Raw genomic sequence first — 17,158 nt, 5'->3', positions numbered from 1 at the left:
CTGCAGGCTTTCTGCCTTTCCCCAGCCCTAAAACCTCCTTTTATTCTTGGGCACTTACCAGAATGGCCCTTTCCCAGGACTGCTGAAGAGCCAGAGATAAATCTTACCATTTCCTGGCACAAAATTACCAAACTAGCACTGTACTCATTGCCGGGCCGGTTTCACATCCTCTTAATGTTTTATAAATGGAAAACTGCAAAATAACGCGCAGAGAGGTAGTCTTTTGAAACGGCAATAAATCACAATAGCATCGAGTGTACTTGGGGATAAATAAATAGGAAGACTGAACAATAGAAAGTCGCCGTTTGTAACAAGCGGAGTGCGCCGTCAGCATCTGCCAGCGCGGGACCTTTTGGCTTTCTGCATTCAGGTGGACCTTTCGTAGAGCCCCGCCACAGTTTTGATCAAAATCAATTTTTGCTTCTTGCAGTTTAATTAACTATGATTTTGCTCGTAAAACCATTTCACCTTTTAGGCTGACCTCCATTTATATCCTCAGGCAACAAAACTAAACCGTTTGGAGGGGAAGGCAGAGAGCATTTAAAGGTATGCGGGGTGTTTCGGGAGAGGAGAGGCACCTGCTGCAGCACAGCTCTGCTCCTCTCCCCGAGCTGGGATGGCAACACACAACAAGAAGAAAACGAAGAAGCTTTGGGGTAACAGCACTTAAATGGAATATTGTTCATATCACACTCTGCACACCCAAGGGCTACCGCTGAAGGCTTCTAAGTGAGCAATTTTGAAAGGGATGCGGTGCAGTAAAAACACCCAAGGCGGCAGCTCTGGGCTCCGGGCAGGCAGGTACTGCCGCGTGCGACATCAGCTCTGTCAAATTTACTCTTTGGATAAAGCAGCAGCAAGCCCAAGGTTATGATCTTAAGAGTTTAAAAAGCCTTTTTTTAGGACGGTCCCAAGAGATTATTTTAAAACACGGTACTACGCATCTGCTGAAGACAAGAACAGTTGGCTTTAATTGTAAGATGGATTTTTACATAGCTTCTGACCTTTCATCTAATTGAGGCCTAAAGAAGAAGAAAAAAAGAGGAAAAGCTGTACATCACTTCAGTTATTAAAATCCATCAAGCTCAGACTTTAGCCTTGGGATAACCACAGCCAAAAAATTGACTTGCAAGTAATTATCACTGCTATCTGCAATAAAAGTTAATTGGACATAATTGAACTAAAGCCCTAATGTGAATGAAGCTGTTGCTGGCAAGAAGCCTGCTCCTGCCTGAACTTTGCAAATGAAACTGCTAGCAGTAAAATGGACAAACACGAAGCTGCTCTGACAGCCTGCCCGCTGCAAATCACAGCGCGATTCTGCAAACAGCTCGTTAGCTGGGCCAAGATAAAGCCATTAAGAGGGCCCGTCCTCACCAAACACACCCTTCAACAATATCCAAACACGGCAAAGGCGTAGAGTTTCAAAAACAAGTTTCAGTTTTACTGACCTCTTAATTACATGGACTGAAACCTAAGATTCATGTCACGAGATGCTGGTTTCATCAGCCCCAAAATGCTGTAAATGCCAGTACAAATAATGTACTTTTTGAGCACGTAAAGATACCAACTCAAAAGGTTTTCAGTGCTGATAATTTACCACCTTTGCGCAGTTCAATAGCCGTTCCTGTGGTAGGACCAGCTTCTTTCATCTCTGCAGCGGAGCAGACAATTAGCTGCTTTCTGTGCTCAGCCCATGCAGGTGGCTGGGGGAAGGGAGCGCTGAACTAAATTCCTGCTGATTCGCCCATTTATATTTTGCATTTTTGTTAACTAACAGACCAGAAAGCAGTCATCATCCCCCATACTACTTTAGAACTTCCTTCCAATTTTAATTATTAACACTCTGCCCTTCTCCAAAGCATATCAAAGCACTTAACAAACATTACTGAAGCCACATAACCACTCTGAAATGGGCAAAAATTGCACACAACTCCTTTTACAGCGGCTTAAGGGTTTTTTTGACCAGATTTATGTTAGAAGGCTGGTCTCCTGATCATGGGCTATCTTATGAACAAAGAGACTGAGGGAAGGATCTGGCTGACCACAGGTTCCTGACGTAATTTTCAATGAAGCATTTAATCACCCAGTGTCTTAGTGGCTCCTTGTTAAAAGGACAGCAGTGGGTGACAGTTATCTACCCCTGAAGATAAATGAAACCGTGCAGCATTCAATACCACCTTGACTTCTCACGTCAGACTTATAAGGCCACGGTCCGTGCAGTCTCCCGTGGAGAACGGGAAGCAGACCACCCTTCCCTGTCCTGAGTGCCATTTGCTGACCACCGCTCCTTCACGGCTCAGAAGAGAACTTCTTAGCTCAAGAAAACTGCAACGGAGAACCAGTGACATCAATTCCCTTTCATGACCCAAATCAGTGGCTTATTTTACTTTGCTTAAAGCCCTCACCTCTTTTTAAGCCTATTTTTAGATTTAACTCTGTATTCTGCAACGTGGCAGGAGCTGACAGACAACACAGGCATAAGTAGGTCTTGCCAGGTGTTGCAGGCTGCTTCTAAGGCGAAGGAAAGGTGTAGAAAAGACAAGTCGGGACGATTGTAGGGCCTGGCCAAAGCTTCAAAGAAGTATTTCTGGCTGTGCTTGAAACACATATGCTAGTGGTCAGTTATGAGACAGATCAGATACTACTTTTACCATGGGAACATATGCAAGAAATAGGAAAATCGACCTGCCCGAAGTCAAAAGTGATTTGAATAACTTTGTATCTGCCGCCTCTGAATTTTCACTACACTAAAGCACTCTGACCTTTAATTAATTTTCTTTCTCCTTTCATATGGTAACTGCCAACTCCAAGTTTTTAATGCTGTACTGGTGGGAAAAAGGGATGAAGAAACAGTCTGAGATGTATCTTAGTTATGTTTCACAGTGCATAAATCTGCATTTAGGAGAGTGAGCAAGGGATGCTATGGTTCAACTGCAGAGGCCAGGTAAATGCAGCGTTGTCATCAAAATCATAACTTGCCCAGGATATTAAGCTTACATTTGTGTTTTCAAACTGCAAAACAGACTCCTTACCCATCACTGTAACATTCACGGATGACACCATTTTCTTCAGCAAGATACTGAGAGGCACAAACAAACCTTCCTTCCTCCAAAGCATCCATTATCCTCAGGGCAACCTGAACCCACCTTCTTCCTATGTGCTCCAGCAGCATCTACAGTATCACAGCAGCTACTATAAAATACGGAACAGAGTTAATACGAGCCTGCATGGTTCCATGTGAAGACGACAGTATTAAGGTTAGCTGGGATGACTTCCATCCAAAGCAAACCCAGACCCGCCTAGTGACTACCAAACTGCAGGACGCTGCTAACACATACCCCAACGGAGGCACCACACGTCCCCACCAACAGACTTTCTCCATCCTTGTACGCAACTTCCTTCTGCCTTCAAGTGATAAGAAACCAAAATACACATGGACCCCTTTCCCACAGCAGAGAGTCTGCAGTTGCAACCTCATCATCACCAGCAAGAACGTGCACTGCATCCGTGTTACGCGCAGCTTTCCTACGTGTTCGATGTCTGGGAGAAGCACGAGGTTGGAATTCTGGGGTTTACTTTACCACAAAGGACGTGCAAGAGCAGCGAGCTTCCTCATGCCACTCTCAGTCAGAATTCCTCCCTCTCCACTTTCTTGCTTTCCCAGATCTGAAAAGGAAGCTTTTCTTAAGTACACCGCCTAGGCAAGGGGAAAGGAAACACAAAATAGTTCCCTCTCCAGTGGCTGCTTCGCACAGATCACCATTATCGTTATCTTCTCTCACTCCACGCTTACTCTATAAAAGCCCAGAATTAAATTCTTAATCATGACTTACAGAAATCCTTGTGGCTGCACATGACAGTTTTTTCCTTCTAAAATATCATTAGAAGTTACAGATTATGACAGTTCCCCGAATAGGAAAGTAGCTATCTTCCCCTGTTTTATTACAAGCTGATTATTTAAAAAAAAATAAATTTTCAGAACTTTGAACAAATTTTACCTCTATGCAACATACAAACAACAAACCAGCCATTTGTTAGAGATCGAAAAATATGCTTTGAGTCTTGTCTTAAAAGCAGATTAACTTGAAAATGAAAAATATTTGCAAATAAGATGAAACAGAATTAATTAGATTTCATACAAAACAAAAAACTGACCTCGCATACCAAAAAAAAAAAAAAAAAAAGTGACTCACTTGCAGACCAGGTGTGGCGGTGGTGTGTGAACACAGGTGGGCAGGCTCATGGCGGGGACGGATTTCGGTTTGCATTGGTTACGCGTGTGTACCATTTTGATCTGTGCAATTACACTGACAGTTGTTCGGTTTAGTATTTAGCTCTTTGGATACCGAATCAAGGTCCTACCTATGGTAAAATTTTAACAGCCCATTTACAAAGCAGGCAGAGAAATATACGGCGTATTTTTAAGACGCAAAACTGCAGGTCTCTGTCTAATTGCACACAACACCAGAGCTTCCTGCTGGACCATGAACACGTCAGATCTTAGACACACATTTTACCATTTGTAAGGGCAAGATAAGACCTTCTTCTGTAATTGGAGATATTGTGCAGCCTGCTGTAAAGATGAAAAGCATTCTAAGAACCTCAAACAGAAGCCGCAACACAAGTACAAAACACTCACCAGCAGAAAATACAGGCCCTCAGGTGAATACCAAAGAGCTGGACCAGACACTGGGACGGTGTTTTCCCGTCAACCTTCAGAACAAGGTGCTTGTGCCCCGCTGGCTTGTCCTGACACGGACCTAGTGTACTTATCAGTCTTCCAAGAAACCCAAAGACCATCTCGTAACAATGCAACAGAAGAAAGGACAAGAAATACATTTATGGTGAGCTACTGTAAAAAGTCTCTGCTATTCTCAGTGCCTTCCTGAGAAGCATGAAAATCAGCCAGTTACACAGCTGGCAGTTCAAAACAGCCACAGGGAAAGGAACATGAGTGTGCAAGATGTTTTCAAAACCGCTACACACCGCAAGTACCAGAGATTTTTGTCTGCAGACCTGATAAAACACTTCAGTGTGATCTCACCCGATTCCTTTCGCAGCCGCCAACACAGCACCTTTATCCAAAGTTTACATTCACAAAAGATTTCTTTTTTCACAGTAAGTTTTACTGTCTACAGGTGAGTAGGAGATTTTTGGTTCCTTTTATGCATCCTCCCTCCTCCGCGCTTGCTGCTTTCTTTAAAAAAAAAAAAAAAAAACCAAAACACACCACATCACACACAGAGCAATAAATTGCACGGACGGGACACAGAGGCAGTTGTAACCGTACTACAGGCAGCGAGACATCCCTTGGCATGACAAACACAACCTGGCTGCGTGGGCGAGACGAGAACAAATACTGCTACTGCAGCCCGTTCCACCGTACCTCAACGGCAAACACAGCACGAACCCGCCTGCACAAACGCCAAGCTCCCGATAACCCGGGCCGTAACAGCCCCGACCTCCGCGGCGCATCTGGCGCTAAAAGGCAGCACACTCCTTCTGTGAGAGTCTGGTCAAGGGTACGCTTGAGACAGTTGCTCAGGCAATCTCCAAAGTATTGCTTGATTTTAATTTCCAGACAATTTGTCTTTCCAACCATCGAATTGCTACAGTCAACAAATTCAAAAGGTAAATTTTTCTACCTTCAATTAACTGCATTAGTACTGTTTATAACTATGCGATTGATAAATGCTCTACAGAAGCTGTAATTAATGTATTTTTTCCTTGGAACACATACCGAACCCCTTGGCACTCAGACACTTAATGAAAAGCAATTTATCAACTTGCTTTGAATAGCTGAATCTGACTCCTTAATGCAGAAACACACTTTGCTTTAAGCACTACTACTCTGAAAAAGTAACGCATACCGCAACACCACGAATGCCATCAGAGACAGTTTGGATTTTGGTCGGGATGACAGCGGCCAGAGTGCTCATCTCACTGAGAAACTGGGTATGATTCAGTAGGGCTTAGGTGGGATCCTCTCCTCCGAGATGCCGTTGAACAGACGTGTTTTTCCAGGATGGAGGTCAGGAGTGCCTGTTCAGGACACCGGACAAAGTTCCAAACTCGCCTGCGCCTGCACAGCCAGGAATCTCCTCACCGCTCTCTGTGCCGAGCGGCACTGGCACGCTCACCGGGAAGCAGCAGCTCAGTGTATTTCAGCCTGGACATGTGTTCAGCTGCTCACAAAGCAGACAAAAATAAAGTGCTTACAGAGTGTTTGAATGCTGATTTCTCAAACTGAGTGTTGCTTTGTATAGTTGACATATGAAAAAAAAAAAAAGCAGCAAGCTTTTAGAAGGAAAGGCTTGACATCACAGAAAATTTTATGTTCGTATTAACTGCTGGGGGATTAATCAGCCTTCAAAGCCTAAAACCTAAACGCACATTTCTAGGAGTGCAGGCTACAGATTTCCAATACAGAAACTGGTCTGTACTCCATGTGGCAGACTGAACGTAAGGATTGCATGTTTCCATTGCACATATAAGTCTGTTTCCCATTCCTGCAGTGTCTCGCTCTCTTCCATTTGTCTTCTGATGCAGATAAAAGCCAATGCAGATTGCAACTGCTGATACAGAGAAAGGCACAAGACACAGTGCGCCTTTGGACTAAGGGGAAAAAAAAAAAAAAAAAAAAAAGACTCGGGTCCAGACTGCTAGAGCATGTCAAGAGATTGTCTTTGAAACTACAAAACTAGAAATGAAAGCACTGCATTTTTATTTGATTTGATCAAAGTGACTGGAGGGGAGGGGGAAAAAATCACATCCTACAGATGCAGGCTAAAATTTAACTACTTCACACATACTGTGGGACCAGCTGATCCCATACAGACATAAATAGAGAGAGAAAAGAAAGAGGCAAAGTCACTCCCGCTCTGAATACACTGCTTCCACAGATCACTGCTTCAGGGTCTGCCAAAGAGCAACAGGAACCCATTTCAAAGCCAGAAAGACAGAGGAAGCACTCGCGCCATGGGCACACATTTTCAGCCTCCAGTGAAGAGCAGAAGAGCGAGCTCCTGTCAAATCAGAGAAAATATATCCCAAATGTAATGGCTGTTTGAATAAATAACCGATTACTCGCTGTGCGACACTGCTCCACCGATCTGACTGCGGGATACCAGCAAACCATGGCAATCTTCTGGAGGAGGACTTTGTACTGCAAGCTGCAAAGGGACAAGACTGTAATCTTCCTTGAACAGAGCATCCGCTCCGGTTCGCGCTCAGCGCTGGGAGAACGAGGCTTTGCAGAGGTACAAATCGCACTACAGGTAGCGGCCTTGCAGATCCCAAAGAGCAGCACAGAAGAAACAGATACCTTTAGCTGCCACACTCCCCGAGAGAAAGAATTTGAAATATCTGCCCGACAGCCTGCGCGCTTGTGGAAATTTCTAACTGCAGAAGGTGAACCATTTAGATTGCCTCTGGGCTGAAATGATCTAGGCCTTTGCCTTTCACTGAAAACAAAGCAGAAGTCATTTTAACGAGCGAGGCAGACAACAGTCTTGCACAGGAGACCAAAAACCTCTCCAGATGTTTATTTTAAATGAAATTCAGAAGCCAGTATAAACCAGATTTTAAACACTGAATAATCCTTACCGTAATTTCCATGAGAAAAATGGGAAAAACTGTTACATTCTGCTGCTCTGAAACTGCAGGAACGTGCAGGGCTAGATTTTGTTCCTAGACTCTTCAGACAAGAATCTGAAATATGAACAGCCTCATGCTATAATCTGATGGCTGTTAAGCGCGCTTCTCCCCTGTGCTATACGCTTCGATGGATGCTCACCACACACATACGGGGGCATCCCACGTGAAGGAAGCCTCTGACCTTCCTCACTAAGGCTATTCAAAATTATGGATTGAAAAGCATCTAAAAATGTCAGTTCTAAATCTTAAACTTCACTCATCTTGCTGCTTCACTGAATGCCTCCTGATTGTGCAAAAGCAGAATATTCAGGCATCAATCCACGTAGCTTGGGTGTCAGGCTGACAATGTCTCTGGAGAGAGGAAGAGAAGAGAGGCCAGATTTCCAATAGCTCAGACGCTTCTCTGTAAGGGAAGCTGCTACACAGCAAGGGAGATAAATAAAGAGGGAAAGTAACACGCCGGAGAACTTTCACCAAGGTCACATCGGGATGCTGAACACTACCCATCTGCAGGGGAAGATTCAGATGCCGATTCCACTACACATATCCATTCGCTTGTTGGCAACAACACTCCTCATTAAACCAAACCGGTTCTAACCATGAAAGAAGGACATCGGGAAGACTATATGAGCTAACAAATAAAAAGGAAAATCAACAGAGCCAGCCCTGGATGGGTGCCCTCTGCAGCAAAACACAGCACAGAGTCCCTGAGTGACTTAGGAACAGGCAACGCAGGCTATCCCAGCCAAAAGGATGGGCAACTCCGCTCCAACCAACGCTGACGGCTCCTGGCTTGCAGCAGAGAGGAGATTCTGCGCTCGCTTGGGCAAGAGCAGAGCCGGGATCCCATGAGGAATGGGAGCTTTTATGACTTTGCTGCTACGCAGGGTCACCCACACGTTGCAGTTTCCCGTCGCTTTGAAATCAGGGCTGTGGACACGTGGCAGATCACTGCAGACAGACCGTACCATGAAGAATCATCCCTTCCCCCAAAATATCATATCAGTTACTGCTGTGCCCTTAACAAGAGTGTTTCTTGCCTGTTTCAGCGATCTGAAAGACACGCTGGGCAAAATTTCAAGCTATGACAAAGTGATCTTATCACTTCTGTGCTGTTCTCGCTACACAAGCCCCTGATTCAGCAGCATGTAATAAAATCTTCATTTGCATGAAAAGCGCTCTCTGATCACAAAGTCTTCTGTTCCACAGTCCTCTTCCCATCTACAGCGTAAAGATGCAAGCACCACCGTCATTTTGTTGGTGACTAAGGTGGAATATGTTATTTATGCTTTATTTGGAGAGGCTCTCCACGTTTTAATACAATCTCTTCCTAAAATTGTAACAGTATTTTTGAATAACACAAAAGCTGCAGGCATCCAAGCTAGGTAAGCACTGCAAAGTTCACACGCTACACTTTCACCTGCACTTTTAATAACGGTGCCACGTGAAGGACATTTCATATCAGCACACGGTGACCACAAACAGTTCTAAAATGTCTTCAGCATTCAACAAGTCCAGTCTTTTCCAGTTTGCGTTTACAGTGTTCAGTGTCACGACACACAGCGCCCGCAGAGGATATATTTCAAAGGAAAGGAAGGTGTAGCCATGCAAAGAACAATGCTCTGCCTGCAACAAGATTAATTGCTGTCATGGGAAACCAATAAAAACAAATATCTTGTTATCTTTCTTTACAAAGAGACTGTTAAAGCTTAACCATGTTAGGAAACTTTTTCCTTTGGACTAAATCGTGAGCCTAATGTATGTGGGCAACATGCATACCAGCATATGCAATTAATTGGCTCCCTCCCGACGCTGCAGGAGAAAGCTCACCGTTTGAGAGGCAGGCTAAAGCCTTCACACAGCCAGGCCGTGCCCTCTCCTCATTAAGAGACCTCTCACCGAGGCCAGCCCCAGCTCCCTGCCCCATGCCAGTAACACCACCTCCCATTTTCACCTGTTTGCCACAGTTAATCACATCCCTTGCGTACACCCCAAAAATCACACCTGGCTGCGAGCAAACTCAGCCAAAACAGAAATACCTTTCATCACGTCAGCAGTGCAGTCCCCATTTAGAAACGTTTTCTTCCACGTTCATCCACCGCCAAAACGTTACGATGTACGCTGCGCTGATCCACAAACGGTGCGAAGGATGCTGCTGCCTCCTGTCTATCACCGAATGTCTGATCTAGCGCACGGCCACGCAACGCTGGCCCTGCGACAACGGGCGCTTTAAATTGGGCAGCTCAGCAACACATGTACACTGAATTTTTCAACAAGCTATTCTAAGCTGCTTTGCTAGCAATTTCTGGCCTGTGCAGTTTGAAAGCACACGGTTCTGGCCCTCACAAAGAGCAGACCTGTAAATGACATCTTGAGGATTAAGCTGATTGAGATGCAATTTGCCTAGCAACCATTCATTAAGCAGAGTTCAGAAACAGGCCAGCAATCTATTCCACCTCCTTATCTGAGCAGTAAACAGATAACAGTCTCTACTGTGTCCTCTGTCCTCCAGTTCAGACACATTGTAAACAGATTTTTCAGAAGTTTCAACTCCTACGGTAAATCTCAGAGAACAATCCTGCTCTCCAGACACGAGGGATTCGGTTTCACCAAGGGCCTTACAAGCGTGAACCAGCTCTAGAACGAGGGTAATGCAAATCAAATTGCGAATGCATTTGCAGTTCCTGTGCCTCCAGTATTTTCTCACGCCAAGCACTAAGAGCCCATCCTAGTTGTTAAAAAAAAAAAAAACAAAAAAAAAACCCCAAACCAACCTTAATCACACAAGCTTTTGGCATTGCTATTCTGATCACTGAAAAGAACTCAATAAAAATCCTGTTCCCTTTCTTCATCTTCTGGAAGGAATCGATTGGCACTTCCAAAGACTTTGATAGAGGTTCCTCCCTTCAGAGAAGGAAACAAAAGTCACATCCTCCCTCCCACAAAGCATTTTTTCCTCATAAAATAAGCAAGACAACGTAAATGTCATCAGTGAAAATCAAAGCAGCTATTTGAGCTTGAAGAATTCAGCTGAAGAGACTAAGTGAAACAGTGATTTGGCATAACTGCTTCTCCGCAAGAAACATCTGATAACATCCCATTCTGCTCCAAAATTAAACAACAAAGATTAGCACGGACATATTTAAGACTATATACCTGAATGGCTTTCCTTTGGTGTACAGTTCTTCTGGGAAATCACCGTGATATACAGCATGCTATTACAATTAAATATGCAAGAAAGAACAATTAAACTGACTATGAATAATTAAAATCCTATAATACTACTTCATAAGGAAAGTCTGGCTGAATATTCCCGCAGATGCGATACACCTAAATAAAAGGCACATCAGAACTGGTAGCTTTGCTTTTATGCCGGAGTCTAAAACACCGAGTAACTTTATGGCTGCCGCTCAGTTCTAGAGGAGGTGCCAGCCACCCGTGCCTCCCTTCTGCTCGCGGCCTGTCGAGCTCCAGAAAAGCTGGGAGAAATGCAAGTGTTGCACTGCTCACCTACATCTTGGAGGTAACAGGCTTCCCAAACACTTCCCATTAAAAAGTATAAAGCAATTATCTGACTTCCCAGTAGAGAGAATAAAGCAAATATGATGCAACAATTACTTACATGATAAGATCAGGCTAAGGCTGTGAGAAAAAACAATTAACAAGGTTTGCAAGAGCTAAGGAATGCAGCTTACTTTCCCAGAATCTATCTTAACGAGAAAGATACCATCAACTCACAGAGCAGACCTTCCTGTTTCAAGTTTACTGTTTTGGAGGCTGCAGAACATCAACTGCGGCAAAGCCACAACCGGGTGGCTGGGTGCAAACTCTCCATCTCCAGCACAACTCTCCTTTAGCAGCTCCTAGTGAAAACAGTAATTAAAAATACACTCCCCCCCGCCCCCCCCAAATCGCTTACATTAACTGAAGTCCTCACAAAATTGCTATTCAACTCTTGGCATTTTCCACCAGACAGTGGCCAGGTCAGCTCTGTGCTAGGTGACACACAATACATCTGTTGCGCACATTTAGCTGGAAATCCCCAGTTCCCCTCAGTTTATCCAAGCAGTGCGGCATACAAACAACACCCCGCCGCAGAGCGCTACTTTTAGAGAGAGACATTTGAAATCCAACCAACATTTGTGATCACCGAAGCGGAACAGGGCACTACTACTGTATTTGCTGAAGGTGACAGCCCTGCAAAGACGCGTCCCCCAGCTCAAAGCCCCACGCTGCTCCGGCTGCCGGCTCCGCCACGAGGGTCTCACTCCTGCAGGATCCAAGACTCTCCTCCTCCAAAGCAAACACAAACCGGAGGTCTTTCTCCGCACAGGCAAAGTCACGTTAGAAGTACGCTAGCTTAATATTAATTTTCTATTAAAAATTAATAGGATTAAATGAAGCTCGCGAGCCGGCAGGTGCCAAGATAGTTATTTCCCTGACACGCTCGTTGCCTGGAGGAGCGGGATGCGAAGGACGGGCTGCAGTGTTTCTGCGGGATGCTGGCCACAGGGTCCACGTGCCAGCTAGGACGGGTAGCACGGGGCTCTTCCCTGCATCCCCAGTGGGAACCCGTGTTCCACCAGTGTCGTGCCACTCCGCTGGAGAACAGCTCATCCTCCCGGACAGGAACTGACAGGGAAAGCGGAGCCTGGGAAGAGATCATCCTGGTGAAAACCTCAGTGTCTCCTCACTTGAGATCCAGTCTTGCGGCCACTGGCTCTGGTCCTTGCCCATTTGCACAGATGCCCCTTTCTCACTGCCAGAATGAATCCCCTTGCCAGTCAGCACCCTGCAAATACCCAGAGTTTACACAAGCCAAGTTTAACCTTCAGTCCCTATTAATGTTAACAGAACAGAAAAAATTAACCATGGTGCAACAAAAAAAGCCTGTATCTGCATTTCTAATTGCACAACAAATCACACCACGTGGCAGTACTTCCAAGCACCTTGCTGAGAATAAAATAGCCAACAGACTATGGCTCCCATTTTGAGCAGTGGGTGCAAGAGGCATTGAGGTTGTCAGCGTCAGGGGAGGAGGACATGACAATTAAGGGAAATGAAGTGACACACGTAAACAACGATAACAAAATTGTTAATAATTAGAAAACCAGTCACCTTAAAAACTTAAAATTTCATGATGTCTCCTACTTTTTAATGGCTTAGCCTACTTTTTCCAACCTAATTTGCATGATCAAAATAGGCCTCCTGCCAGGAACCATTAAAATGGCAGCCCCCCATCGAGACACGACTCCCTTCACCATACAAGTCTGAAGGACTAATAACTATTCCTAAAAACATTTTAAAGCCATTAATGTTGTTTAGTAAACATTTATTTAGAATTAGTGCAGCTACCAGAATTTTCTTTATCACGCTCTACTACAGGGTTTTATAAGAGCCTTTGACGGAGGAGCAGGTACCTCGCAAACGCCTGAACCATCTCCGAACCTCTCCAAAAAGCCAAGCATCCTCATGCTCCTGTTCTGCTCTGAACATTTCCCATCCAAAAACTCCAAAGCATTCTCCAAAATCAACCAGATAATTCCCAATAGCTCTTCAGGGTACCAGGCTGGGCATCTTGGAAGCACCCCACCAAGATGGACGGAGCAGCCAGACCAGAGTACACCAACCCCGCCAACCTCTACACGTAGAAATTAATTCTATCCACTCAAAAAACCCAGGCTAGTACACCAGTAATATAAGCCTCAATATTGCTGATGTACTGAAGATTTGGATTCTGGTACAAATACACAGTGCTTTATACAAATTTGTCTGAGCTATGTGTTATCCTTTCAGTGCCATCTGCGCAAAACCAGAATTTTATCTAAGCGTTGGAAACTAAAATAAATCATTTTCTCCATATCTGTGATCCTGTTTGAGACAGACGCCACAAAGCTGAGAGCTGGCTAGTGCAGACTTGTCTAGTTAGAAATAAAATTATATCTGCATCAATATGATTTATTTTGAATAAAAAATAAGGCAAACTAGACCTTTAATATCGAAAGTCTCAGCCAGCACCCTCCCAGCCTACAGAAGACAGAATGTACAGTGTTAAATTGTAAAAATAAAACTGGGATTGGCACTGTCATTTCCCCTAATAAGAAATGCCAAAATCAAGAGACACATTTTAATTGCCACACATATTGAGAGGTACCTGCTCATTCTCCACTTGCTGTATTTCTTGCTAGGAGGATACAGGACTGTAAGGCTTGGGGAGCGTCTTTTCTGGTATCGTTAGCATTTTGGCATGTCTGCGCCTCACCAGATCATTAAGAGTGAAGTCGGCTCCCAACATCACGCAACAAATGACACAGCTCTGCTGACCTGCACGAACCGCTTGAGGTTCTTGGGTCGCATTTCTCAAAGCACCTCGTCCCGAGCATCCCCTGTGAGCGGGGGACCTCACAGTAATTAGCACATTCCAATACTGGAAACTCAACTAATACAAACGCCGATCCCTAAAGACAGGACAGTCCATGATTTGAGAAATGTTGAGTCCCAGAAGACCTCTTGTTTCTACTTTTGAAAGTCACCAAAGCCTAGTAAATAAATTATATTCTCCAAAAGTGCTGCAAACCAGAAATCCCCTTCTTCTAGTTGACTACATTCTCCAACCAGCAGCTGTGGTTGGACACCAGAACTGGTTTATTTTCCTATATAGAGTAACTTTTAACGTTTGAACTCCCTGCTGTGAGACTGCAATGGATTTTACTTGACAAGTCGAGCCATCTAAAGCATAGATTATAAAAAAATAAACACTAAACAATTTTAGATCTAAGTTTCCTTCACAGACTGCGTTTATGCACTTTCATGGGAAATGTTACATCAGAAGAAAATCAGATTTAATTGGCTCTTAAATAACTGAACAGCCACTTTAATTTTATTTCAATAGCAGTAATTCATAAATCAAGCAGCTGAAACTCCAGCACAGGATGACAAGTAAATAGAGCAGAACACACTGAAGGAGAGTATGAACGCCACACAGTGATTTTTCTTAAACTTCGTGCGTCGCCATTTTATGGACACGGCAAAGCTACTGCCACATAAACACTCAGAGCTAAAATCTGTCAGCTCTGGGCTGCTACACGGTTTATCAGCAGTAACTGCTTAACAAAGACCAACAGATGAGATGATCCTTGCCCAACTGGAAGTGCCAGGAATGGCTGGGATTTTCAACCGTGGATGCAATGTTCCCTCACGCACACTAGATGGAAGTATGTAAAATCTTAATTCTTTCCTGCATGGACTTAAAATTAAGTGGTTGAAATATTATGTCGTACTGTCACATTTTAAGAAGCCTTTTCTTGGTTCTTCATCAGCAACTTCACTCACTGATAATCTGCAAGTAACAAGATGCCCTGCAATATTAAACTAAGCTGTGCTGGAAATGAATAGTAAATATGAGAGAACATACATCAGAAATATTAAACATATTATTCAGGCTAATTTCTAGAAGTACGCTCATTCAATTTCCAAAGCATTTATACTAACAGTCACAAAAGAGATCCATCAGAGAAACTGAAGTTACATTTTTTAAACACTCAGGCTATTTTAACAAAACAACAATTCTAAAAATACCATTTTGTCAATGAATAGAAACAGGGAGGAGAAAAGTTATAAAAAGCTTCATAAATGCTGTTGTAGTTTTGACTGGAGAAACCTCCAAATTTCTAGAAAATACTAGGAGAGGAGAAAGGGAGAAAGAGCTAAACACAGATCAGAGCAGCAAACCTGAATGGGATTAAATTACGCACAAATCTTCTGGAAACTATCTTAAAAGTGACTTCTTCCAGAACAAGCCATTTCTAAATTTAAACACTGGAGAGTTCACAGACAGGAAAACTAAAAATCAGGCAACGGTGTGACCAGGAAAAGGGCGCTGGAAGAGCTGTTTTCCCTTGCCTACTCCGGCCTTTTCCCACACTGATTTTCCTCCTCGCTCATTCGCAAACGCTCAGCGTAGTTGTGAACAATTTAAAGTCAAGGGATGCATGAATTAGCTCCAGGAACACATCACCCATGTGTAGGCAAAAGCTGAGGGCTTTTCTGTAGCTGAGGGAAAATAACCAGCCCAGAATCCAAACAGGTGGAAGAGAAGGGCAAACATCTAACTTTCCCTGTCCACAGAAGTCAAAGCACGCGACGACGTCCTAAACGAAGAAAAACAGTGACAGAATGGAAGGATGAAGAGCAACGCTGGATAGAGGAATAATAAAGTAGGCACGAAGGGCTCCCCTTTCCAGATGTTAAAAATGTATGCTTTTTCCATTCCAGATTTTAGAAAAGATTAGCAGAGGAGGAAGTTTACTTTGGAGAGTGGGAGCATCTCTGTCATTTTATTGAAAAAGGCTCACACAATGCTATTTCCATCCAACAGAATTCACCCCATATAGATATTTACACGGTATTGACTCAAGACAGTAATCGTCTGACATTTTTCAAAGCGTCCTGCGTGCAGAAACTGCCTACAGAGAGGAATAAAGTGAGTGGCAAGGCAGCAGCCACAGGAAAGGGCAGGACCGTGATACGCAAGTCCTCTAAAACGCACGCTCGAAGTTTAACAACACGAAGGGAAGAAGAGGAATAGCAGGATACAGCAAAGGATACGCTGGGGTCAGGAAATGAAAAAAATCCACAGCACTGAACGTTGCCTTATGCAATATTTTACTAAGTAAAAACACACATTATTTTTTTTTTCCCCTCTTCCACTGCCCTGTGCTCTCCCTACAGCAGCAAACAGTTTTTCTCCGCCAGGAACCCCACACTCACCATACAGGAAGAAATCACCCAGGGGAGGCTGTGCATGGCTACCATCTCAGCTGCGAAGCACGGGGCAGGGAGATTGTTCGAGTATGAGAAGCGAAATTACAGCAAACAACTAGATAACAGATCCACTCCAAACAGCAAAGCATGTCGTTTCACCTATTTCCACTCGCTCTCTCATGGTTCCCAAATTAGAAACAATCAGAATCCTGCTGGAAACAATATACGGCACCTTAATTGGGTTGGCTGCACTACAGACGTCAGCAACGTATCACTTGGTAGATCATTTTTTTGACTGCTTTTTTTCTTCATACTAAAAATAGCTTCACTTTCATGGTTCACCTTTTCTGCATCACATTACTACAGACATTGTAAGAAATTTAAAAAAATCTTCTCATTCATTGCACACCAAAGATGCTGCAGAGCCCACTCCCGCTGGAGGCAGGACCTGTCACCTAATTCAACAGAATTTTACCTAAAGCTTCGTCTCAGATGCATTGCATTTACAGAAAACCTGTTTTCTAACACATTTCCCTATAGTATACCCATCAATACATCTATTTAAAACCCTGGAGCAGTTGAGTTATCCCTAAATTCGTTGAACTCAACTGCTCCACGCATTCCAAGCACACCACCATCCACAGACTCGGCAACACTGACTTGAAAACTTAAAATAAAAAAAATCTCCCCCAGTTTTCATCCCAGCACACCCCAAGTATTACACCCCCGTTACTTC

General features: G+C 43.9%; 1 protein-coding gene across 2 annotated transcripts in view; it reads right to left on the bottom strand.

The window, feature by feature from the left end:
• FAM222B (family with sequence similarity 222 member B) overlaps positions 1-17,158 on the bottom strand; it is a 36,342-nt gene that overhangs the window by 15,099 nt on the left and 4,085 nt on the right. The gene's annotated exons all lie outside the window — the stretch shown is intronic.

Source organism: Chlamydotis macqueenii, chromosome 19 (assembly GCF_036417535.1).
Source record: "Chlamydotis macqueenii isolate bChlMac1 chromosome 19, bChlMac1.mat, whole genome shotgun sequence".
NCBI lineage: Eukaryota > Metazoa > Chordata > Aves > Otidiformes > Otididae > Chlamydotis > Chlamydotis macqueenii.
The sequence above is the reverse complement of the archived record's forward strand: the minus strand, read 5'-3'. Positions and strand labels throughout refer to the sequence as shown.